The 27,140-nt window shown below is 33.0% G+C and overlaps 1 protein-coding gene across 6 annotated transcripts in view; it reads right to left on the bottom strand.

The window, feature by feature from the left end:
* LOC149409850 (uncharacterized) overlaps positions 1-18,644 on the bottom strand; it is a 67,137-nt gene extending 48,493 nt beyond the window's left edge. For 2 of the 6 annotated variants that reach the window (XM_089649148.1, XM_089649154.1), the window contains exon 1: positions 18,585-18,644. The gene's annotated coding sequence lies outside the window, so the exon portion shown is untranslated. Of the gene's footprint in view, positions 1-18,234; positions 18,350-18,409 lie in introns of those variants that run through there. The other 4 variants (XM_089649152.1, XM_089649149.1, XM_089649150.1 and 1 more) reach the window with 4 other exon arrangements.
* Positions 18,645-27,140: the final 8,496 nt, after the last annotated feature.

The following is a 27,140-nucleotide window of genomic DNA, read 5'->3' as shown; positions in this document are numbered from 1 at the left end:
GATGCATGGAATTGATCATCGTATATACTAGTAACGGCATATAAAAAATTAAATTTGGATTTGAGACCAAAATACTTAAACAAAGTGAAAAATGATTAATTTAATCAAAAGGTACTAGGCTGTTCAGATCTAGTCACCCAACACGACTGAAGCCATTTCGGTAAATGTACAGAAAAATGGCACAATTTTAATATCCACATTTTATTTTTAAAACCTTTGTACCAGTTTTATTTATTTTATTTTATTTTATTTATTGTTTGTTTGTAAATATTACATAATACAATTAATGAACTTAAAATGTCCAACTAGGCGATTGCCCGTTTTAGGACATTCCAATATGATAATGTTTTTACATGTAAATTATGGTACATTATAGTGTTGACTATTCTGTTGTTAAAAAAAATACATATGTATATTCATATTCTAGAATACTTCCAGTTATATCACGACATATTTTACTATTATTTAGCTGACATAATAACTGAATTAACATAACATAAGCTGAATTAATAGATAAAAACAAGAAAATGAATTTGAAAATGAAACTGAATTGAAGAAATTCTGTTGGTAAAGTAATACAAATGTACATTCATTTTTTTTTTTTACTATTGTTTAGCTGATATATTAAACTAAAGAAATATTAATATATAAAAAAAGGAAATGAAAAATAACAAAAAATAAAAAATGAAAGTAAAGAAGGAACTTTTCCTTTAAGGAGAAATATCACGAAGAATTGAACAATTTTCGAACTTTCTTTATGTAAAAATACAGTTCCTGTAATGCTAATATAATACCAATATAAGTTAAAATGTAAAGAAGAATGTAAAGAAAAACAAAATTTACCATTTAATTACTGTTTTTTAGCATATTCTCGCATTCAACTCTCCCCAAGACCAGAAGCCAATTGTTTACCTGCATACGCAGAATATTAGTACTCTTTGCCTTCCATGCATCAGGTATGAGATTGAGCAGTTTAGGGCCTAAGTATGAGAATTGTCTCTGTGCTAAAGATGAGGAAGTGGTGGGCGGAACTGTTGGGTTTTTTTTTGCATGTCTTGTATTATGACAGTGGTTTACGGAAGCTAAGTAGTGCCTCTGTTTTTGAGTATGTAAAATGATTTTCCTCATGTATAATTGTCTTACATCAAGAACACGAAACTCTGCGAACAATGAATCGCTGGGGTACCTGAAAGGTTTTTTCAGTATGACTCTTATAAGCGATTTCTGGGATTTAGCTAAGGGATCGAGTATGGTTTTAGCACAACCTCCCCAACCTAAGGAAGCATAGTCTAGTATGGAATTGCACATTGCAAAGTAAATTCGTTTCAAATCATTTAGACATAGAATATTTCTTATTGCTATAAACAGATGTGTAAGTTTCCTGACCTTTGTGGAAGTAAAGGCTATGTGTTTGTCCCATCTCAGAAATTTATCAATGATAATTCCTAGGTATCTTATATTGTCCACACATTCTAAGGTATTGCATTTACATGTAATAGTGTCGTAACAATGGTGTATTCTAATGTTAATAATTTCTTGTGGTTGACCCGCTTGAGTTGAACTGAAGCAGATGAATTTCGTTTTATCCGAGTTTAGAGTGAGGAGATTACTATCTAGCCACTGTTTAACTTTGTTTATGCCAAATTCAGCTTTAATGCAAGACTCATTCCAGGTTTTGCCTTCGAATAAAAGTACTGTATCGTCAGCAAATGTAATAATGTGGTCTGCAAATGAAGTATTACATAAGTCATTTATATAAACATTAAACAATATGGGACCTAGTGTACTTCCTTGCGGTACGCCATATTTAATATTGGCTGGATCACTCAGAGTACCGTTAATATCCACTCTTTGGCTCCTGTTTTCTAGGTAACTAACAAACCACTTGAAAATTTGACCCTGTATCCCAATTCGCTGTAGTTTATTCAGCAGAATTTTGTGCGAGATAGTGTCGAACGCTTTAGCTAGATCTAAAAAAAGTGCAATGCATTTATTACCTTTATCTAGATTATTAGAGATGATTTTTGTCAAATTAGCGATGGCGTTTTCAGTGCTTAAACCTTTGCGAAAGCCGAATTGTCTACTAGAAAGGATGTTGTTATTTTCGAGATAGAGGATGAGACGGTTCTTTACAATTTTCTCCATAATTTTAGAGACAGAGTTGAGCAAGGAAACAGGCCGGTAATTATGTATCAGTGATTTGTCCCCACTTTTATGCAGTAAAATGACGATTGACTGTTTTAAATGGTTAGGGAATTTCCCTGAATTAAAGCTAAGATTCGCAATGAACGCAATCGGTATGGCTATGTATACTTTAATGATTTTTAGAAGATTTGATGAAATCTTATCGGGACCACATGCTTTTGATGACTTAAGGTCGTCAATTATCTTCATGACTTCTTTAGTTGAAGTTGTGATTGAGTCTATTTTGTGACCTATCCTAGGGATAGTTAAATTGGCGAGAGCGGTTTCTGATTTCTTACACTTATCGAGAATTTTTTTCGCAAGTGTGTCACCCACAGATGAAAAGTAACTGTTTGCAAAGTTTGCCATATCTTTGGGGACTTCAGAGTTTGATGTGTTAATGTATAGCGATTTTATTTCAGAAGATTTATTGATTTTGGATTTGGTTATGTTGCGAAAGGTATCCCAAAAACGTTTTGGATTGCAGTTGTTTTCGTAAATGAGTTTTTTATAATAATTTTCTTTCGCCGATGTAATTAATTTCTTACACAAATTCCTATATTTTTTATAATAACATTGTAATACCAAATTCTCAGGATATGTTTTTGCCTTTTCATGAAGATGATTTCTTCTGTGAATCGATTTAACTAGCCCCAGGGTGATCCATGGTGTGAATTTAATTTGTTTATTAGATACGGTTGTATTACTTGTGTGTTTTGATATATACTCGTGTAGTTTGATAATAAATTCTTTCATTGCTAAGTCAGTATCTGATTTATCTAGAACATTTAGCCAGTTTTCTGCGCTCAAGTCCTCAATTAACTTGTTGAAATTAGTTTTAGCAACGTATTTAATTTTCGAAGAAGTGGGAGGCTTGTTTTTAAGACAAAGAGATGTTGTATAGTGGTCTGAAATAGTTGAGTGTATAACAAAAGTGTCAATAAAGTTAATATTTTTTACATTGATGTGATCAAGACAGGATTTACTCGAGCCCTGTTCACGAGTAAAGCTGTTAATAGTCTGTGTGAAACCATTTTCCGCGAGTAGACATAGATAATCGATTGATTGACGGTGGTAGTCAGGGATAGTGTTAATGTTTAAATCTCCCATTATAATTTGCTGTTCAAATTTTTTCGCATTGTTTAAAATTGCTTGCAATGAAGAAAGGAAGGGGTCAATATTGATGAAGGAAGGAGATCTGTAAATGGCAAATATGCATATGTTATTATTCAATACTATTTTCATACAGTTTGATTGTGCTAAAGTAATTTCCTCTACATGAGCTTTAATTCCGTCCTTGATGTAGATAACAATTCCACTGGATTTATTGAGGTTGGTTGTGGTGTGATATTCAGAGTAATTGTGGATTGATTTTACGGTGTAGTATTTATTTAACCAGCATTCGGTTAATATTATAACATCGAAAGATGAATTAAATTGATCAAGAAAAATTGTAAAGTCATCGAGATTTGATATGCTTCTAATATTCTGGTGTATGATTTTTAGACTATATGAGTCCCAGTTATAGTTGTTTAAATTCTCCAGATCTCGAATTATATTCATATTAATGCTAATTACAGAATCATTGTAATTATCCGAAGGTAACTGAAACATAATTATGATTAAATTTACTATGATGTGTGGTGGTGAACCCGTAGTTCTTTTGCGAAAAGTCTGCAAACAAAAAGTTAAAAGCGAAAGTGTAAATTACTGTGTTGTTAATCAGTGTTTTATTAATATATTGTATAGTAGAATGTGAGTTCTGATTATTCGAGTATGATGCGTATTTTACTTCGAGATGAAAGTTGAATCCACTAATTATATTAGATGTAAAAGATGTTATAAAAGATGATGGTGTTGGTATGTTTCGTATAGAGCAATCTAAGCAGTTGATGATTATGTAGATATCTGTCGTGAAGGCTGCAAATACAAAAAATATGAAAACAATAAAATCAATAAAATGGCCAAATGCAAAGTATGTGCTGATTCTGTAGAGGAGTTGATGCGAAAAAAAATGCCAAAAAACAATAATTAAATACCATAACATGCGAAAAATGCAAAGAAGAACCAATACTAGGACATATTTATGTAAATTAAGATTTTTTCCAGATTTACATAGATTTGTTGGGAACATAATCTTACAAAGACTCTCGCTGCTTGTGATACGTACATATGAGTTTGATTGAAGCACAGAGAGAGGGAATAGAGAGAGTGCATTATTATGAGATAATGAGAGAACATTATATAACATGAATGATAATGTTGATACATAGTATTCCAACTTAAAATATATTTTAACTGTAAAGTGCATACTATAGTGTATAATGCTTCTGATTGTAATTGTTAGGTATGATAAAGGACAATAATTAAATTTATTAACATGTGAAAAATGCAAAAGAATGATTAAAAATGTGCGAATAAAATATGTAAATAAAACAGTAGTAAAGGTTTTTGAGAAATACAAAAACATTATTTTGACAGAGCTCGAGCATTTGTAGTTAATGTAAATTCTGTAAATACAAGTGAATATAATAAAAGTTAGCCAAAATAAAAAGATTATTGAAGAAAATAAGAGCGTCATATAGTGAGTAAATAAGATATTACTACTCTGATTCCTACGAGAACATGAAGGAAGAATAATATTTACCCAGTAAACAGATATTTTAAAGAATACTAAAACAGCGTGGTTTTTGTTGCTTAGAGGAAGAGTATGGTTAGAATTTTTAATTGTAAGATTCGCAATTTTTATAATAATTTTGATGTTACTAGGGAAAGCTACTAATGAAAGTAAGAATGAATTATTTTGATAAAAATTAGGTATTACGCTTAGGGTGTGTGAAAAGTATATAGCGGTAATATTCAAATAAAAACTTGAAGTGAAAGTATTATTTATGGAGATATATAATTTTTTTTTAGAGAGAGCTAACGAAACGTGAGATACAGTCGAAGGAGGTAAAGTATAATAAAAATAGTGAATACTGATATAAACAATTTTCACACTGATATTGTTGCTACATGAAAAAACTCCTAAAAAGAGTAGGAATGCATTATTTTCAATTAAAACATTATTATTTATAAAGACAAAGAAATAACTCATGAGAAAACTTGCGATGAATATGATATTATCCGGATTATTTTTGTTTAGCAGTGCAGTAAATGTTGAGGTACTTTTTATCATCTGTCATAGTTGTTGGCGTTTTTCTCGATCAAGATCAGTGATGTTTTTAATCGTAATAATTTTGGATGTATCCGTATGTCTTAGCAGAATGCGCCCCAAAGATGACCAAGAGTATTTGTAGTTATTTTCTCTGGCGAATTTTTTAGTTTGGGAGAGTAAGAATTTTCTTATAATTTAAGAATTTTCTTATAAATTTAGTTATATAACGAGAAACAACTACGAGTGTTTTAGTAAGTAATTTGATCTAAAATAGAAAATAACGCATTTTAATAGGTATTTCGTAAGAAAAAAAAAATTGAAAACTTTTCTTTACGCCATGTTTTAACTTAAGGCGATGCACTACGTAGTAATTTAAAATCTTGTGTTTTTGGTTTGAAAATTTGGTCGCCTAGAAATGGTTCAGACGCTTTAATTAAATACTGCGAGTAGAATACATCTTGGCCTTTGAAATAATCGAGTATTTTTTGAATAAGTCTTTTATAAGCCCAGAAAAAAATAATGTATAGGCCTATGAAATCTGCTTTAAAGTTCAAAATCTCCTACTTACGAACCTATTTTCAGTTATGGTTTTATTGTATAATGTGGAAAATTAAGTTATTTATAAAATTATCGAAAAACATTTAAATATTTGTGCCTGAACATCCACAAAATAAAATAAAAGGCACTTTTTTGCCATGTTTTTTTCTTGCCTAAATCAAAACAGCTGGATGGTGTTAAGCAGGAATTTAAGCCTTATCGCCATCTACGTAAGGATTGTTATTGATAGCGGCTCGATTTAAAATATTACACGACGTAGTGCATCGCCATAAGTAAGTAATCGAAAATAGAAAATAACGCATTTTAATAGCTATTTCGTTAAAAAATAATAATTTGACATATTTTCTTTACGCCACGTTTTGACAATATCAAAATAGTTTTTTTAGGCCACTTAAATTTATTTTTTGAATTAAACGCAAACTAAGATCCTATTTCAGGTTCTTAGATTTATATTTTAGGTTAAATGAGACAAGAAAAAAACTGCCATAAAACATGTGAATACACCCAAATTGATAATAGACTTGCCCTAAAACGAAATCTGGGTATCTTTTTGACTAGCTGTAGTCGAACCACGTGACCATATTTTTGGCACCAGGGGGGTTCGAAAAAGCTTTGAATAAACTACGACATCAGTCGTACATTGACCACCTAAGAGCGCACATTGAAATAACCAAGCCGTGCGTAGAAAAGTAAAAGTTCGCTGAAGTAAGGCTAAAGTTTGCTGCGCTGTCCATTTTGGGACTTTTAAACGCGACGCTCCTCATATTAATAATAATGATTGGATTATTTATATAGCGCCGTTTTCGTGAGAAAATCACCTCAAGGGCGCTTGAATTGGCGCATATTCTATGTGTTCATAGATGGAGTTAGTTATTTTTTTTTTTTTTAAAGTCAATTCTTACGAGAAAGGCATACAAATACAATATTGTATCGATGATTCAATCTAATATTGTACCGATGATTCAATCCAATATTGTACCGATGATTCAATCTAATATTGTACCGATGATTCAATCCAATATTGTACCGATGATTCAATCCAATATTGTACCGATGATTCAATCCAATATTGTACCGATGATTCAATCCAATATTGTACCGATGATTCAATCCAATATTGTACCGATGTTTCAATACAATATTGTACCGATGATTCCGTCCAATATTGTGCCGATGATTAAATCCAATATTATACCGATGATTCCATCCAATATTGAACCGATGATTCAATCCAATATTGTACCGATGATTGAATCCAATATTATACCGATGATTCCATCCAATATTGAACCGATGATTCAATCCAATATTGTACCGATGATTCAATCCAATATTGTACCGATGATTCAATCCAATATTGTACCGATGATTCAATCCAATATTGTACCGATGTTTCAATACAATATTGTACCGATGATTCCGTCCAATATTGTGCCGATGATTAAATCCAATATTATACCGATGATTCCATCCAATATTGAACCGATGATTCAATCCAATATTGTACCGATGATTGAATCCAATATTATACCGATGATTCCATCCAATATTGAACCGATGATTCAATACAATATTGTACCGATGATTCAATCCAATATTGTACCGATGATTCAATCCAATATTGTACCGATGATTCAATCCAATATTGTACCGATGATTCAATCCAATATTGTACCGATGTTTCAATACAATATTGTACCGATGATTCAATCCAATATTGTACCGATGATTCAATCCAATATTGTACCGATGATTCAATCCAATATTGTACCGATGATTGCATCCAATATTGAACCGATGATTCAATCCAATATTGTATCGATGATTGAATCCAATATTGTACCGATGATTCAATCCAATATTGTATTTGTATGCCTTTCTTGAAAGAATTGTGTTTTTTTACGGACAAAACTGTTTATTCATATTCATATTGCGTATGTACGGGCGCAAACAAATAATTTGTCTTAATATTATGAATCAACTAGCTGATATCTGCCCGGCGTTGCTAGGGGTTATCCTTAGGAGGTAGACATATATCATGGCATACTTTTCTGTAGGCCTTTTTAAGATATACAATTCCGTAGTACATTATTTTGATGTATCTCATAAGTTTAAACAGCGTGAGCAATGTAAGCACCCAAAAAAATACATTTTACTTGATTACAAAACATCGACTTTTCTATATTTTTTTTAAATATAATATGACGAAATATAATAGACGGTTTGGAATCTGAATGGTGGACTTTCACCAGGGTATCAAGCACAATCAATCGATAAAGATTTTATCGATAATGTCGGTAACTTGTTATCGTTCCCGAACATGACTGCAGATCGCCAACGAACCAACAACAATTACTAACAGTTCTTAATTCATTCGAGGTGAACTGTTGTTAGTACGTTAACGATTTGCAATCGTGCTCGGGAACGAAGACAAGTTATCGAGACTATCGATAAATCCTTTATCGATCAACCGTGGTTATAACCTAGAGCAGAAGTTCTCAAAATTTTTTGCCCCGTAGACCACTTGCCATTTTTTTTTCCGTCGACCCCCTGCCTGCCGAATATTGAATTTTCCTAAAACTATCAACGTCCCATGTGATAATCATTTATTTTTTTAGTAAAAATATTCCCTTCCCTTGCCTGCCCAACAACCGGGTGGCGGTATAGTTGCTCTGTCTTTACATTGTGCAGACAGGGGCACCCTTCTGAGGTATTACACCAAATAAAAATGAAGCAGGATAAGCAACGGGAATTTCTTTCTGTAGCTGGCCCTACAGAACTGCCTCTTAAGTTCTTTGTCAGTGCTTATTCCGTTCAGTTCTTCTTGTCATATGATATCCGATTCTTCAACGTTCCATTTCCACAGTCAAAATGTCCTCAAACTTAGTTTTGAAGTCTGTGTGAAGTGCATTTAAATGTTAACGTCATTATTACCATGGAAGTTTTTCAAAAACAAGTTGGGGAACTAGGAAAATTCGCGGCTTCCAATGTGCAATGTTTTGCTTGAATATATTAATTCTGACGAGAAAAGGAACATAGACTCTATTTATATACCTCAATTAACAACTTTACGAAATATAAAAATACAAATATCAAAGAAGAGATTTCTCAGATTATTATATTTGTGTTAGGTCTATTGTTTCATTTACGGAACTTCTAAATGTTGACTTGAGGTAAATGGGGGTCCGCTCGTATGTACCCCCATTTGAATCTCGTGGACCCCCAATTTTTTTTCTCACTGACATAGACCCTTAGCAAGCCGATATCGACCACAGGGAGTCAATATAGACCACTTTGGGAACCTCTGACCTAGAGCGATACCGAGATTATTCCACTACTATCACGTTATAGCTAATTTTAAATGTCCACTTTCTTACACAGAAATATACCCGCATTTTTTCACAGGATTAACCTTGTTATTAGATAACATTAAGAAAAAACGTGATATAACGCAAGTTCAATGAGGCAAACACAAGTTATGTACTCAAATAACAAAACTCTTATTTTAAATATTTATACATTTTGTCGGCCGACATAGTTTTGTCAGGTTGCCAACTTGCGCCAAGGAACATTAAATTAGAAATATATTAATTACTGCAGTTGGTGTCACTGTATTCAGACATTGTTCACTATTTTTAAATAATTATTTAATTTATAGCTGACGTTTACCCGTCGTTGCTGGGGGTTAACCTTAGGAAATAGACATATACCATAGTGGACTTTTCTGTAGGTCTTTTTAAGATATACAATTCCGTACTACATTATTTTGATGTATCTCATAAGGTTTAGCCAACGTTGGCAATGTAAGCGCCCGAAAACATAATTTTACGACTTGATTACAAAACATCGATGTTTTCTCTACTTTCTACAAATATAATATGCATGTATTATATACATAAACCTTCCGGAAGAAATTCTCTAAATGATAATGAAAATCTTATCAAAATCTGTTGCGTATTTTAGAAGAACTAAGCGCACAAACAGACAGACGCGGATAGCGACTATACTATTTAGAGATCAGAGATTTGTGTTATTTAACAATTTATTCATTAAGAATAAAATATAGTATATTTTCGGCACTTTTTAGAGTGGAACATATTGTCAGTATCGCCCTGGTGCAAGACCACAATTCAAAATTGAAGCGTTTCTAGAAATGACTTTAATCGTGTTTGGTGACCAGATCTGAATAACCAGGTACTCTCCTACCTTCCTCTTCTCCATCTCCCTCCCCTCCCCACAGCCTTCAGCCTTACAACATCCCCCAATTGGGGATGCCATAGTCTCACTCGTTCCGGACGTTTGGGAGGAGTTAGAACACTTGTGCGGTATTCATACAAAATAAATACTGGCGAAAGTCGACAAATTACCGATAATTGTTGGTAAAATATTTTAATTGTCAACATTGACAATTAAAATTTAAAATTTTTCAGTTGATTATAATATTTGAATTTGTTCTATTTTTAAGGTGAAATAAACAAAAGCAGACGAGTTGTTTTGACAGATGGATTGTTGGCGGGAAAATACATTTTGTATGCAAAACGATTTAAGAAAGATGATGAGTTGTAAAAATATTTGAGGTTAGAAAATATAAACTGATTAATTCATTTTTGAAATCCAAACAAACCTGTAACCAATTATATAAAATATAAATTAATTTTAAATAAATAGTGTAAATAATAAATGACTAGAATCGTACAGCCCGGTGTTTACGCTTTCAGCACTCCTCCCACGCCGGTGTTATAAAACACAAGAGAGTTGGGCGCTAGGAATTTAATTAAAATATCGTTCAAGGCTACGACCCGATTTATAAAATTATTTGCTGTTAAATTTCAACTTGCCGATAGACTTAAGGCGATGCCGTACGTAGTAATGCAAAATCATGTGTTTTTGGTTTGAAAATTTGGTCGCCTAGAAATGTTTCAGATGCTTTGATTAAATACCGCGAGTAGAATACATTTTGGCCTTTGAAATAATCGAGTATATTTTAGATAAGTCTTTTTATAAGCCCAGAAAAAAAATAATGTATAAGGCCTATGAAAACTGCTTTAAAGTTCAGAATCTTCTACTTACAAACAAATTTTCGGTTATGATTTTATTGTATAATGTGGCAAATTAAGTCATCTATAAAATGATCAAAAAATATTTATGCCTGAACATCCACAAAATAAAATAAAAGGCACTTTTTGGCCATGTTTTTTTCTTGCATAAATCAAAACAGGCGGATGGTGTTAAGCGGGAATTTAAACCTTATCGCCATCTACGTAAGGTGTGTTATTGATAGCGGCTCAATTTAAAATACTACACGACGTAGTGCATCGCCTTAATAGAGTTCTTCGGTTTTTATCGGAAAAAATAATTAGGTGTAAAGTTTTTTTATCAGAAACCGAGTGAAATTAATTATAGAATAAAACCGTTCTGGTTAGGAAAAAGAACTGAAGATATGAACTGACCTAAATGTGTTGTGGGCGTGTCAGTGCGCCATAAGTAAAGACAATTTTATCAATTTCATATTGAGGCTAAAATTTCTTTTTTTTTACAGGAGGCCCTGGGAAAATAATTTTGCTCAAGGCCTGTCATCTTTTGGGATGCTGTGTGAAGGGTCTTTTTAAGGAAAGGAAGGAGAGGAAGTTCTGAGAAGGTAATAGGTATGATGGTTGGGTAGGAATCTAGGGATCAGTCTATCCAGGAGTGACGGACATATGAATTTCCATCCTTGCGACGCAAGGTCGAGAGATCAGTTGGAGAGATCAAAAGGTCTCCCCAAACCAGTTTTCCCGATCAGGCACCTCACACAGCAAAACACACCTCACCCGATAAACCCAGGCACCCCTGCTAATTCGCCAAACATAGGGAACCACTTGGGGTAGAAGTTTTGGTTATCCAAGTAATGCTTCCTGGGCGACGGTAACTGTTGGGAAGTAAAAGCTTTATAGATGCAAGCACAGATGGCAGTGCATAGAGCTTGCGTGGAAGTCCGCAAGATGGAACCAGCGGCCAGTAGTCGCCAGGGCCAGTGGGAAGGCTCTCGGAGAAACTCACTGTTTCAGATTCCAATTAGCAAGCTTCTAGTTAGGTCGACTATCGAGTCACCATTATAATACATGGAGTATTAATAAATCCCTGATTAATATAAAAGAACCATTTTATTATAAAACTCCTTTCAAGAAGAGTTGGAGACCTGTTTGTACGAACACAACAGTAACCAAACCCGCCTCCCAAAATCGGTGACATCAGAATATCATATATTGAATTAAGTATATATCACACTTCTATGGAAAGTTAGGTGTTTCAAGAAAAGTTAAGTTTTCCCCGTTTAATATAACGTAACACTGCACTGAGGGCTAGAGTTGGCAGCTACGTAACAAATTTAATTTTAGACTGACTGAAAAACTCGCAGAATTTGAAAATAACTTCGTCAATTTTTCGGTCGACTAGTGATGGATTTCCCTGGAAGATCGATAGATTTAAGAGCGTAAATCTGTCGAGCAAATAACGTGTCTAATTTTAATAATATCGTAATTCTGTTGTTAATCGAAGGCGTGTGTAAACTTATTTTGTAAAAATTAACATGACTAAACCAAATCTTCGATGATAGAAATAAAACTGCGTACTACAAGAATAACACATTTAAAAATACGCATTTTTGTGTACAGCTGCGGTGTAGTTTCTTTCGATAGTTGGAAAGTAGGTTATTTGCTTTGTTTAAACGTTAGATTACATTATTAAGGTGTCCGGGAATCAAGTGAACTAATTCAGGAGATAATTCTACGTAATCAAATATATATTTCATGATTTGTTTATCTTATGATACACCGAACTGTATTGTTCAAGATAATAAATAGCAACAAATTGTTAAGTTGCTAAAAAATCCAGTGATCTTTAATTACAGCATTGATAACAATGCTATTGAGACATTAAGAAAAAGCTACAAGCAAAAAGTATGTATATTCTTGGTATACCTTGTATTGTTGGTAATAGGCATTAAAATCGCTTGTCAAACGGAGTCTAGAAACGTTAAATTTCAAGCACAAAACTGGTTTTTATTTATTTTGTAAATAATTTTATAAGAAAGCAAAAAAGTTAATCAAGTGAAACTGTCACAGATAATCTTAGCTATAATACTGTTTTTTTTAAGTTGTTTCCTTTACGCGTTCATACATTTCAATTGAGAGAAAAAAATTATAGTTTACATTTATATGTTTTATTGAGTAATTTATTTGTTTATTTGCATTCTACTTAAGCGAAACGATAGGAAAACCTTCAATTTATCTAAAGCATATTTTTTGGTATTCATAATGTACACCAATTCGTTATAAAGATTAATCAAAATAGTGATTTAGCATTAAGCTTCGCCGCAAAAAATTAATACTTTTGGAAATGAAAATCTTTCATGTGTTCCATAAAACGTAAAACTCTACACAATCTAACACTATTTTAAATGATAATGATTCTCACTGAGTTGGTATTTCTATATAAAATTCTAAATGATGCATTTGATATGCCAGAATTTGGATTTCAACATTTTGGAACCAGGCCGCTAACAATAACACTCTCTATGTAGATGGCGATAAGTTTTAAACTCCCGCATTCCCAATTTTTACGAATTTATAACAAGTACGTTTGTATATTTGTTATACCGAAACGTTCATTATATGAAATTCCCTCAATAGAAAAAAATCGCAAAGTAAGCTTCGAAAATTATTTAAAAACGTTTTTCTCTGTTATTTAATATGTTATAGGCATGAAAATCACAGTGTATCTTTAAATGCAACTAAAACATCTGTCGAGAATTTTTTTCTCTATTTCAAACGGGTCGTGTTTTAATAAATATTTTCACCATTTTCGCTTAATGTTTATCGTTTTTAAATATTAGCGCGCTCCCTCCAACATTCGTTTGGACATTTTCCCTTTTAAATCATTATTGAACGCTTACTACGGGGCCTTAACACAACCCATCCGTTTTGATTTATGCAAGAAAAAAACATCGCCAAAAGTTCAGGCACAAATATTTTTTACGATCACTTATTTGCCACATTATAAAACCATAATGAAAAAGGTTTTGTAAGTAGGAGATTTTGAACTTTAAAGCAGTTTTTATAGGCCTGATTTTTTTTCAGGGCTTATAAAATGATCCATTACAGCAAAGACCAAGATGTGTTCTACTCTCAGAACTTGATTAAAGCATCTCTACAATAGTTCTAGCAGATCAAATTTTCAAACCAAAAACACATGATATTGCGTTATTTCATAATGCTGCCTTAGATAAAATTTATTTATTTATTTATTACACGCCCTAGGCGGCTTTTCTTAAAAAAAAAAATACAAGCATTTTGTATCAGAGTAAACACTTAAAAATTAATACCCTAAAGAAGAATGTAAACATAATGGCAAAAATGAATCCTCACGAATATAATTGAGTTTAAAAGATTCAACAAAACAAAATAGTAGAAGCGGAGAAGTTATATGGGTACATAGGTCTATTTGTGTCTAGAAAAATAAAATTGATAGAATATACAACATTTATACTGATTAGTTTTCAAATGAAATATATCACCCAGATCAGAATATTTGTTTCCGAGATTGTGAAGTTTCGGAATCGGAGTAAGCTAGTGTCGCGGTGTTATTGAAGTAAAAAGGTAAGAAATGTCATGGATATTGATACATTGAAGTAATTCGGGACAGTCAATTTTAAAATGTAGTATTCTTTGTAACAGTATTAAATCTGTCCTTATTCTTCTTTCTGAAAGTTTCAATAGAGACATTTTTTTATTAAAAAATGAGAGTACAATAGTAGATAGTAAAGAATACGAATTAAACATCGATTATATCCAATCGAGATTTGGCTTAGTTGTTAGCGCGGTTAAATTAAGGACGGGTTGTTTCGAAGAATTTGAACAATTCATCAAATTTCAACGTTCAGTTTCCAGTTATGCGAAAGATTTTTTCAAGTTCTGTTTTTATTTCAGTTCTGTCAAGCATATAGCCTATAATGATATATTAACAGAACTTGAATAGGACTTTCACAGAACCCGGAAATGAAAGTTTAAATTTGATGAATTGTTCAAATTCTCCGAAACAACCCGCCCTTAGTGTCTTTGGGAGGATGGTTTAATCTTCAGTCAAACCACATAATTTAAGTATTTTAATATAATTTGTTTTTACCATACACATAACATTATTTCAATACGTTTACAGTTTGCCTTCCCTCATTGGCTGATTGATTCGTTCTAAATTTAAATCTCCCGTTTAGAACGTCATTAAATTTACATCATTAGGAAACGAACTCAACTTCCTACACGATTTAGGAAATGATATAAATATGAATTTTCTTAGAAACCCTGCTATCAATTTCTAGAGATTTTATTCACATTTTCTGTACAGTTAACTATGTCATGCTTATCATAACCTTTGCCTACCTAATGGTAAGTATACATTTGCGAACCGAAACGCGAACCGAGCCACGAATTACGGGAAAGGAACGAAGCAACTGCAAGCGGCGTTTCGCGCCATTTGCGTTTGCTTCATACCTTTCCCATAAGTTGAGGTTCAGTTCGGCAGTTTGGCTCGCGTATGTATACGTAGCATTACGTGTACCTAGGATTCAGTTCGTTCTTCAATTTCAACAGGTATCAATTTAAAACATTCGACATTCTGATATATGCTGTTTTTTAGTTTTCATGCAAGATGTGTGAGAAGGATTTAAACCGAAATAGCTGACGGGTACCCGGCGTTACTGGGGGTTATCTTTAGGAGATAGAAATATGTCATGCAGGACTTTTCTGTAGGTATTTTTAAGATATACAATTCCGTAGTACATCATTTTGGTGTATCTGATAAGGTTTAGCCAGCATTAGCAATGTAAGCGCCCGAAAAAAATTTACGACTCGATTATAAAACATCGACTTATCTCTACTTTCTACAAGCAAATATGCATGTATTTTTATATATAAACCTTGCAGAAGAAATTTTCTAAATGCTAGTGCAAACCTTATTTAAATCCGTTGCGTAGTTTAGAAGAACTAAGCGCACAAACAGACAGACGCGGATAGCGACTTTATTTTATACTATTTATAGAAACCAAACAACATTATTTTTCCATTACACGACGGCCCTCTGCGGGTTTGACTGTAGCTATAGGTATTATGTGCTAATTTGTGAAAAAAAATGATTCCATGACGACTCAATACAACGACAAGTAAACACACCTTTAAAAAGTGATTTAAAGTCAATAAAAGTGATGATCAAAAAAAATCTAACCTTTTTAACTTAGTTTTTGTTTCATCACTTTTCATGACTTTATATCACCAATTGGGTATTATAATGTGGTGAGTTGTCCGGTTACCGAAAAAGATCACAAATTATTTAGCATATTTTTGCTGTGTAGGCGAAAATCTATCTTTTTATCTCTAAATAATGTAAGGCAAAATCACGTACCGCGTCTGTGTGTTTGTACTCTTAGTTCTACTAAACTACGCAACAGATTTTGATAAGGTTTTGACTAACATTTAGAGAATTTCTTCCGGAAGGTTTATATATAAAATACATGCATACTATAATTATAGAAAATAGAGAAAAATCTATCTTTTGTAATCAAGTCATAAAAATAAATATTTTCGGGTGCTTACATTGCTAACGCTCTGGCTAAACCCTGTGAGATCATCATAACCCGACATCTTTACTCCAAACTATTCATAAATCCCCGAACAAAGCCGGGTACACCGTCTGTCTGTTTGTGCGCTTAGTGCTTCTAAACTATGCAACGGATTTTAATAGGGTTTTCACTATCATTTAGTAATTTTCTTCCAGAAGTAATTTTCTTCCCATTTTATATATAAATATGTATATATAAAATACGTACATATTATATTAAGAGAATTATATTTACGTTTCTTTTTGTGTCTTCGAAGCGACAAATAATACAAGATTACAAGGCCCCTAGTATACGCAATCGATAAAGGTTTACCGATAATGAGCCTTAAGGCGATGCACTACGTCGTGTAATATTTTAAATTGAGCCCCTTCAATAACAACCCTTACGTAGATGGCGAAAAGGTTTAAATTCCCGCTTAACACCATCCGCCTGTTTTGATTTATGCAAGAAAAAAACATGGCCAAAAAGATCCTTTTATTTTATTTTGTGCATGTTCAGTCATAAATATTTAATTTTTTTTCGATCATTATATTTTTATACATTATATTTTTCTGGGCTTATAAAAAGACTTATCCAAAATATACTCGATTATTTCAAAGGCCAAGATGTATTCTACTCGCAGTATTTAATTAAAGCATCTGAAACATTTCTAGGCGACCAAATTTTCAAACCAAAAACACATGATTTTACATTACTACGTAGTGCATCGCCTTAATAAAAAAATTGTGTTTTAAATTTTACACAACTGATAAACAACCATTGTTAATTTATGTTAAATGCCAGTTAACGTTCAGATCGCCAACAAACACCAACGAACGTTTCTCTCAGAGAATGCCCTTTGTATTAAGAATATTTTTTTAATAGATATACCACACAAGAGTTTAAACTGTCTGGAGCAGGGTGACATAGAAGGAAAAAAAACAAAATAAAAGCGATGTTTGCGTGTTCCAAAATCCAAAAGTTTGTCCAAACTGGCCTTAAATTTCAAATTAATACAGAATTGTGTTTCATAATCGTTGTGAAATTCAAATGGGATGGCGATATACAATATCAGGCAAGACAAAGAGAGACAGAGCCCGTGATATATAGGCTAGAACCAAAAGGTACTAAGTCAGTTAGTCTTGTTGTAAGGCATTTTCATTTCAGTGCAGTGCGATATATTGTGAGGTTGGAGGGAGCGGGGAGGGGAAGAGGGAGGTTGGGAAGTACCTGGCTATTCAGACCTGGTCACTAAACACGGCTAAAGATGGTAGTCTTTCACCGGGTTCCTTACTATTACTCTCGGTCGAGTTAAATATTAAATGCATTATATAAATAGATACTAGGTGGGTAGGTTAACGAAAGTAAAAAAAATATGTAGCACCCAGATATTCAGATCTAGTCACAATGTCTGATTGAAGTGATTTGAGATTTTCACGGTCAAAAGTATTATCTTGATTTGTTTTTGGGGTATTATGCCGTGTTGCGCTTCCTCATTTAGCCAGATTTCCGGAAAGCGTAACACATTTTTGCCCTGATGATGGACATTGTAACTCTGTCCAAAAATTTGGCTAAAGAATGAAAAAGCACAACATGGCATGATACCTCAAAAATAAATCACGATAAAATAATTTCGACTAATGGGATAATTATATTATGTTGCTAGGTTGATGAAGGAGATGGGCAGAGGAAGGTTAGGATGTACCTCAATATTTGATCTAGTCACCAAGCAATTCAAATTTAAATTTAAAAAAAAAACTTTTAGGTAACTATTTTCGTTATTGCTCTCCTCTCGCGACGATGTGTTATCGTGTAATTATTATTATTGAAACTAATTAATCTAGATTGTGTTAAATAAAACAATTAAATGTAATTTTTACTAGTATTTAGTGGGTAGTATGTACCGCGTCTTAATTAGAATATGTCCGACTCCACACGGGAAGATTGCGCGGCGCTAATTTGACATTAAGTTTAATATATTATTATAGCAAATTTATCTACCGCATATTAGACAAGTAATTAAACGTTTTGCTAGTAATCTAGTTATGTAGGTACCGCGATTTTCCAGAATAAGTTCGAGTCCCGACACGAGTAGATGGCACGGCGCGAATTTGACACTAAAATTAACTATTTGCCTGGAGTCGAACGGCGGCGAAGAGCGCGGGTATTTTAAACTTGGCCCGGTGACGTCACGGGATTGACCTGCGCGCGCAAACCCAAACCAAAATGGCGGAGATGTTTTTTTTTATCCCGCTTTTTTTGTCGTTTGACATTTGAAAACAGGGACTGGGCCATAAAATGAATTTGCAAATTTTTAAATGATATTATTTAAAAACCCTCTGGCTTAGATTACCCCCTGAAGCGTTTTAGGGTCATATATGACCGTGCGTCCATGTTTTATAAATAAATATATATTTATTCCGGTATGTGGCGAGGTTAGTGCAGTCCCACACATTCCATATAGAGATGCAAAAAATATGATCGAAAACAAAAAATAGAACAGGAAAACAAAGAAGAAAAATAAACAGATTGAACATAAAATAGAATAAAATGATAAAAATAATAGAATAATAGAAAGTTTAAGCCTTTAGGGAGCCGTAGACTATATTAGGCGCTAGTATTTTTCTCCAGTGTGCGTCAATGTTGGAGGATGGAGTGAGGCGGGCTTCCATCGTGAGGATATTTCCAGAGCTTCTTATCCTTTCCCTCATTCCCGCCACCCTGGATCTAATAAGGGCTGCATATCCGGGAACTCGCCCCTCCGTGAACATACGGGAAGCGCTGCAGTATCTGGGGAGACAAAACATTGTGCGGAAGGTGTTATTGTATTGGACCCGTAGTCTTTCTATACTACTCTTTTTGTAGTTTGCCCATAGTTTGCACGTGTACAACGTTGCGCAGAAGGAAAGGAAGAGCGTCCTTTTTATTGTAGTACCTACTGCAAAGGCGAAATCTTCTACTAAGCATGTTTGCTTTAACGCTGAGAGCTCGTCTTTGTCTATCGATATCATCATCGTCCATCAGATTACTGGTGATTATGTGTCCAAGGTATTTAGTTCCTTCGGTCACCTTCAAGTTCACACCGTTCAGGGTAGCTGGAGGAATATTTTTCGGGCATTGCCCATGTCTTATGACCAGAGATGTGCAAAATGGGTACCCAAAACCATTTGAAATGCAAAATGGAAATGGGTCAAAACTTTTCCATTTGAAAATGCAAAATGGTTTTTAGAAAAGCATTTCAAATGCAAAATGCAAAATACCTATTTTCATAATGCATTGAAAATGCAAAATGGTTTCTCAGGTCAAACAATTAAAATAATTATAGAATTATTAAACAATTTTGTCATTTAATAATGGACATCAATGTAGAACAAACATATTACATGGTGGTAAATCCAAAAACACCACGACTGCAGATTATGAAACCACAAAAAATTTGCGCGGGACTAATGTTGCTAACGTAAAAACATAGAAACTGCTATCTAACATTTAATATTACAGCATCATGTTCAGTATTTGAATCAGTATTTTTTGTAATGTTATCACTCAATTGCCAGGGCTCCTACCAGGGAGCAACTTGACAAATGTAAATTATCTCTTATAGCGAGGTTGAGGAACGACTGATATTTGGGGCTTATGAAAAAAAGATGAGTGGAGATAGTAGGAAGAATGTTTCAAAAAAACATTTAAAATGGAAAATGCATTGAGAAAAGCATTTAAAATGCAAAATTCAAAATGGTTTTTAGAAAAGCATTTAAAATGCAAAATGGAAAATACCCATTTTGCATTTCCATTTGAAATGGATTTATTTGAAATAAAGCACATCTCTGCTTATGACCAATAGAGCCGTTTTAGTGGGTTTATACAACATATTTGTTTCTTCAGCATACTCTTCACAGAAAGCATAATTATTATTTTATAAAGGTAATTTTATCTTTTTTTCTATCATGCGAAAAAACGTAATTTTTTGACGTTAGAAAGAGAAATAATAATTCTTTCCAGTTTGCCTCAAATATTTATACTGGAATCATAGATATATGAATATTAGTAGACCTGCCCTAAGTGATTAAAAGCGTATTATCCCCACTCCCCATACCGGTTCCATTGGAGCCGGCTGTGCTCGCGTATGGCCTCAAGTGAAATTTGAAAACGTGACGTCATCATTCTTGTGCGAACTATGGTCGAGGCATCATCGGTTCATTTTACGAAATAACACGGCAAAATGTTGACTTGTACTATGAAAACTTGTAAAAATAGATGTGAAAAAGAGAATAAACCCAATTGTCGTATTACATTCCATATATAAGCATTATTTTACTTTATTTTAAGCATATTCACATCGTATAATATGAATCAGTTGTTACTATCACATCGAGAAACGTCTGGACGCGAAACACAAAGCTGGTTGGTTGCTGGGAAGTAAATTATGAACATTTATAAAAGTGTCTTAACTAAATACTTAAACGAAATATTCGACTCTGAAAATAGAACCGAATTTTTTTGCCGAATTTGGACTTCGCAAATTTGTTCATAACGTGGCGAGTAATTTGCGCTCCCATGTAAAAATGTCTATTCATTCAAAAGCAGATTTTACTTTTAAGAAGTAAATGGTGATATTATAATGCGAGATGCCTATTTACTGTCAGATTGATTTATTGACGAATCACAGTCAGCTTCACTCCCTTCGTTCTTCAACAGTTGATTTTACCCCTCGCCATTATCTTCTCGTCTATTAATTCCTATGTCTGTGACTGGAATCCATTAATAAAATCCAAAATATAGCCAAATTGAATAATTCATATCTTTCGTCGATATCGTAACAATCGGTTTACCTTTAAGTTATTTTATTTTATTATATGAACGCGATAAAAGTGAAGTCACAGTTTTCTTACAAATTCCCCAAACAACACAAATGTGTTTTCGAATTATCGACTTCTCTCAAATTTTTTACGATTGGAGTAAAACATTAGGTAAAAATGTGGTTAGCATTTTTTACATTTGATATTCAAATTTTATTATTTCATTTGTTTATTTAAAATGCATATATCGGGGAGATAATTTTATCAAGTTTCTAAAACAGTATTTATTTTTATGGAAAATTAAAAAATAAGATGTATCCGTATATGGTCACGACTGATACGATATACTAAATTATATATGGTTAAAATATCGGTAATATTACGAATTCCGCTTCACGGTAAATATGGAATGTTTACATTGAATTAATACTTGAATTTAGTTATATTATTACTAAAAGTTACTATAAATGTTGGGGAACCTTTAATAACGCCTGCTCGCGTCCCCTTTAGAGTTATATCCCAGTTTTCAAGAAGTTTGTAGGCTACGCTAGGTTTGTATAGACTCAGACTGGTTTGTGATTTAATTCTAATACGATATTATGAATATAATCCAACTCTTGATATGAACATAGTCGCCGTCGGCTGCGACTATAACGGCGCCGCATACTAATTGACATATCGCGTAAGTGACTTAATAAACGAAATTAAAATTAAAAGTGCGTATTTTTCCGTCTCCCCCGACATAATAAATCATGTTTTGAATTAATAAAGCTAAATCCATTTGTTTGAAATTGAAATATTGCGTATTAAGAGTGAAGCGGAATAAGAAAAAAATAATAAAATATTTATTACGTAGGTCTATGCAATATTTTTTATTTCGCCTGGGATGAGAACGGTTCTTAATCTTAAGCCCCTACATACCCAATTTCTACCGATTTATAACAACTTTCTCGTTAACTTTTTAAGTTTTTAATTTCCAAATTTTTAAATTTTCAACTGTTATTAAAAACACGTTTTGTTCTGTTATTTAATATGTTATAGGCATGAAAAAATTCACAGTGTATCTTTAAATGCCACTAAAGCATTAAACGAGATATTTTTGCTCTATTTCAAACGAGTCGTAATTTATTATATATTTTCACCATTTTCGCTTAATCATTATCGTTTTCTAATATTAGCGCGCTCCCTCTAACATTTTTATTTACATATCTCCCTTTCAAACCATCTTTGAACGCTTACTACGAGCCTTAAGCTGCTGCCACACGCAAAGCTCACATCAAAAGTTAATGTACAGCGCATCATCTTTTCTACCGACACACGACGCTATCAAATATTTCTTCCTATGGTAGGAGAGGGGGTCAGTTGAATTCGAGAGCGGCCGAGGAACATAATTTCATCTGTCAAAGTGACAACTTTACTTACTGACAGCTTGAGCACGTTTTCGAAATGGATGATACTTGTTGCCTATTGCTGGATCTGTTGGACAGCTCGACCAACACCAGGGCAGGGAACGAGAAGAGAGCACGAGAGCTGACGAGAGCAAACCAGATTACCCAGGAAAAAAATTGAAAACAATCAACAAACGAACAAAGTAGAAGCTTCTCTATGTAGGTATCAGGCCGTCCAACTTTATCAAAAAACCGAATGATATTACCATATAAACATACCTACTGAGATTAAAAATATGATTAATTTTGAAAGGGCGAAAATTTGTTTACTTCAAATTCAAATATAGATTATATTTATATTTTAAATATATGTTAAGTATGTTTGCCAAATAAAGTTTTTTTTTATGTTTCTAAATTTACTAGCACACATGACGATATGAGCTAACATAATAAATAAGAAATGCATTATTAGGCTGCTTATGTCATGGCTGTCAAAGGGAACACGGAACTTAGTTGGTAGCTCCGTAATTAAAATGACCCCCTCTCCTTTTTACGGCGGAGAGGGGGACGCATAACTTTTCAAATATCGCGTCGGGAGCGGTTACGTAAAATAAATTCGGTTAGCGAAGTTCAGAACCACACTTATAGCGCGTTATCTTTTTACGTGTGTCGGGTCTGTATGGGATTGTATGGCGAGCGCTATTGTGCTTTATATTATCTGTTGATGTGAGCTTTGCGTGTGGCAGCAGCTTTAAGGTGAAGCACTACGAAGTACCTAATACAAAATCATGTGATACTTTTCTTACCGGGATAACATTCTAACCGCTGAGCTATTGAGACTTATTTTCTATTTATATTATTATTTTCCATTAGTTTTATCAATCTCATTTTTCATCATTAATATTGCTAACATTGTACACAATAAATATTTTACATTTATTCTATTAATATTATCTTCTTCTATGATTAACCCTTAACTACCTACCCCCGGTCTCACAGACACCATTGAATATTATTTTTACGAAAAACTAAGCGTGCATGCATCTTTACATGTTGAGTAAGAAACTTCCTTCACCAATCTGAGAGACCGGGGGCAGGTAGAAAGTTTTGTAAAAATAACAATTTTTTTATTGAAATTGAGTTTATGTATAAGTTTACTATTGAATTTATGAAAATTGTAACAACAGTTCGTAATAATTGATGTTCCTATGAACATAAATCTCACTCTCCAAATATTTAGATTTTTTGCTTTTTTTCTTGAGTTTACGAAGAGATTTTGATTTTTATAAGAAATGCTGTTCCCACATTTATTGTTTTATGTCCCCAAAATTAAAATACATAGCAAAAACCCCTGAAATAAAAAGTTTTACTATAAATTATCTCCCACTGCCTTTTTTGATTTGATTTGATTTTTTGCGAGTGATCTATATATATTTTTTTTTTTAAAAGAAAGACAAACATTCCCGGGTTACGAATAACCTGACAATATTTGAAAATCTCCTACTACCACCACAGTAAGCTGAAAATGTTGCTTGTGTTGTGATGGAGGACTTAGCCAGCCGAGGAATTGAACACACTACGCCTGGGTGGGACCCAAACGCGATATCAACTCGGCCACTGACCGCGATGTCTCACAGACCGAGAGTATATAAATAGGGGGTAGGTAGTTAAGGGTTAAAAATTACATTGATTCAAAAGTTATTTTAACAAATTGAAAATATGTTATAACGTACATACTTTTGTGTGGGAGTTATAATATTATTCTTGGTTTTAAGTAATAAAATCAAATAAAAATAAATAAAACACAAGTTGTTATTTTTCCATCATTTTTATTGACAATATTATTTTTAATGATAAAATTAACTCACCTACTTACGACGTACTCTTACACAGTACAATTATATTATTTCAGAAAGCGATGAACCAAAAAGTCGCTTCCATTCAGAAATCATAGGCGGGAAACAATACCACCGATCAGCGACGCGGACCCACATCGCTAATCAGGATATACAATTAATATTCCATACGTTAAATAAGTGTTGATGACAGCGACACTGTGAAATGCTTTTGCAAAAGTGGAGTCATACAATAAAATACTTAATTATAATTCTAACATTTTCAGACCAGCTTTTCTTATACGAAATTTCCTTTTTTTTGCAACAGTTCCAAAATGTATTAGATCGGTCTAAGTTACCTTAAAATCAACTGTAAAAATGTATTAGATCGGTCTAAGTTACCTTAAAATCAATTGTAAAAATGTATTAGATCGGTCTAAGTTACCTTAAAATCAATTGTAAAAATGATCATTTCTAATCATTTAATGTTCCCTTAACAGTTCATTCCAGATAGTTTACAGCTTTCAAAAGCGTTGTATTTCTTATAACCTCACTCTTATCTCATAGACAAATCGTCGTAATATTAGACCTAAGTTTTGATAAAATTATATGAATGTGTCCCAGCACTAGTTTTTTACACTTTAAAACACAATTTCAATTTTCATTATCATTCCCTGTAAACTGAACACAAATTTTCCAGTTATAAATGAGAATTTCAAATAAATTTAGATGAAAAAGATTATAATATTCTCCGATATTATCAATAGTTGCAAATTCCTATTTTTCGTTCCATTCCTTTACAAATAAATTAGATCATTTCGATCTTTCCAAAAAGTACATCTTTTCTACGTATTTTTGTATGTTTGAATTTTTATTGCAAATGATTAGTGTACATTTGCTGTGAAATTAATGAATTTATTCAGCGTAAGTCTTAGCGTTAAAATTCATAGGCGAATATTATGACAAAACACTGAAAAAGCGTGTTCAAAGCAAACCCTTAAAGAGGCGACAGCTCTAGGACATCTGTGAGACATGCTAAGACGTGAAATCTTTGTATCTAACGTAACAAGTTCACGGGACATGATATTGAACGTTTAATGTGAGACATCTCCAAGATATTGATGTTCTTATCTACAATGTATCCAAAACATGAATTTAATCATCGTTAGAACATGAATTGAATATTTGTGTAACATTTGCAGGATGTGAATTTAAGGGCTGTGCAACATCTCTGGAACTTCAGTGATACATTTCTCACACTATCATGTGAAATCTCTAAGACGTGTGATATTTAAGAGCAGTTAAGACACGAGTTTAATGTCAGTGCAACATCAATAGGATGTGTAGGAGCTAATGTCTGCGAAAATATATTGAGAGATATGAGTTTAACATCTGTGAAACATTCTCATGTGATGTTTGTGCGACATCCCTAGGATACAAGTTAATGTGACAAGAAGTCAATGTCTGTGCAACATTAATAGGATGTGTAGGAGCTAATGTCTGCGAAAATATATTGAGAGATATGAGTTTAACATCTGTGAAACATTCTCATGTGATGTTTGTGCGACATCCCTAGGATACAAGTTAATGTGCCAAGAAGTCAATATCTGTGCAACATCAATAGGATGTGAAGCCAATATCTGTGAAACATTTGTAGAACAAGAATTCAATAACTATGCAACATCTAAAATTCTTCATGTTTTACGTGAAGCTAATTAATGTCTGTGAAACATCTCTAGCACAGAAGTCAACGTCTGTGCAACATCAATACAACATGATGCTAATGTATGTGAAACATTTCTAGGACATGTATCAACGTCTGAGCAACATCTCCAAGATGTCCTTTGAACATCGCCAGCGCATTGAATTTTAATTGAACCTTAAATTCTCTATTGCCCTAGTTAAAGGTTGATCCATTATAAGTTCAAATTATCACATGCATTCTTTTACCAGTGGTATTCCTTGAACTGTTACAACAAAACCTCATTTTAAAACTTAGTTTGTGACTCTCGCTTTCTGTCCAACAGATTATGTTTGGTTTAATTACATTTAAGGATTTAATATTAAAACTTATACTTATCAATTATTACAATAATAATAATATAGTGTCATCAAAAAGTCATCAATATATTTACACTATGCCAACTTTCGTCATGGTGAAATAATAATTAAATATTTTTTTACAATGAATTTTATCGCCCCATGGTTTTTTTTTTTAAATAAGTGGCTGAGGTAAGCTGAAAAAATTAGACAGTGGCGGCGTGAAAGTTGTAAATATTTGCATATCTCCACATTTAGATCATCGTGTCTCACGAAATGTGAACAACAAGAACTACAAGTACACATTTAAGTTAACAGGCATTCAATAACTTAAAGACTATGTTTTTTTTTTTTTAATCGTTAAAGAAGTCTGTAGAGTAATAAATATTAGACTAACAAGTCTTGTCACCTTTCGGTTCCACCAAAACAAGTCCTTCTATTCATACATGCTAAGTATTCACATAAAATGGCATCATATAATATGTATTTCCAATATTGTGAATTGCGAACTGTCGTCCGTCGGCCAAAGAATTATTTAAAAACAGTAAT

Source organism: Hesperophylax consimilis, chromosome 29, assembly GCF_061612785.1.
Source record: "Hesperophylax consimilis isolate HC1 chromosome 29, BYU_Hcon_1.0, whole genome shotgun sequence".
Taxonomy (NCBI): Eukaryota; Metazoa; Arthropoda; class Insecta; order Trichoptera; family Limnephilidae; genus Hesperophylax; species Hesperophylax consimilis.
The sequence above is the reverse complement of the archived record's forward strand: the minus strand, read 5'-3'. Positions and strand labels throughout refer to the sequence as shown.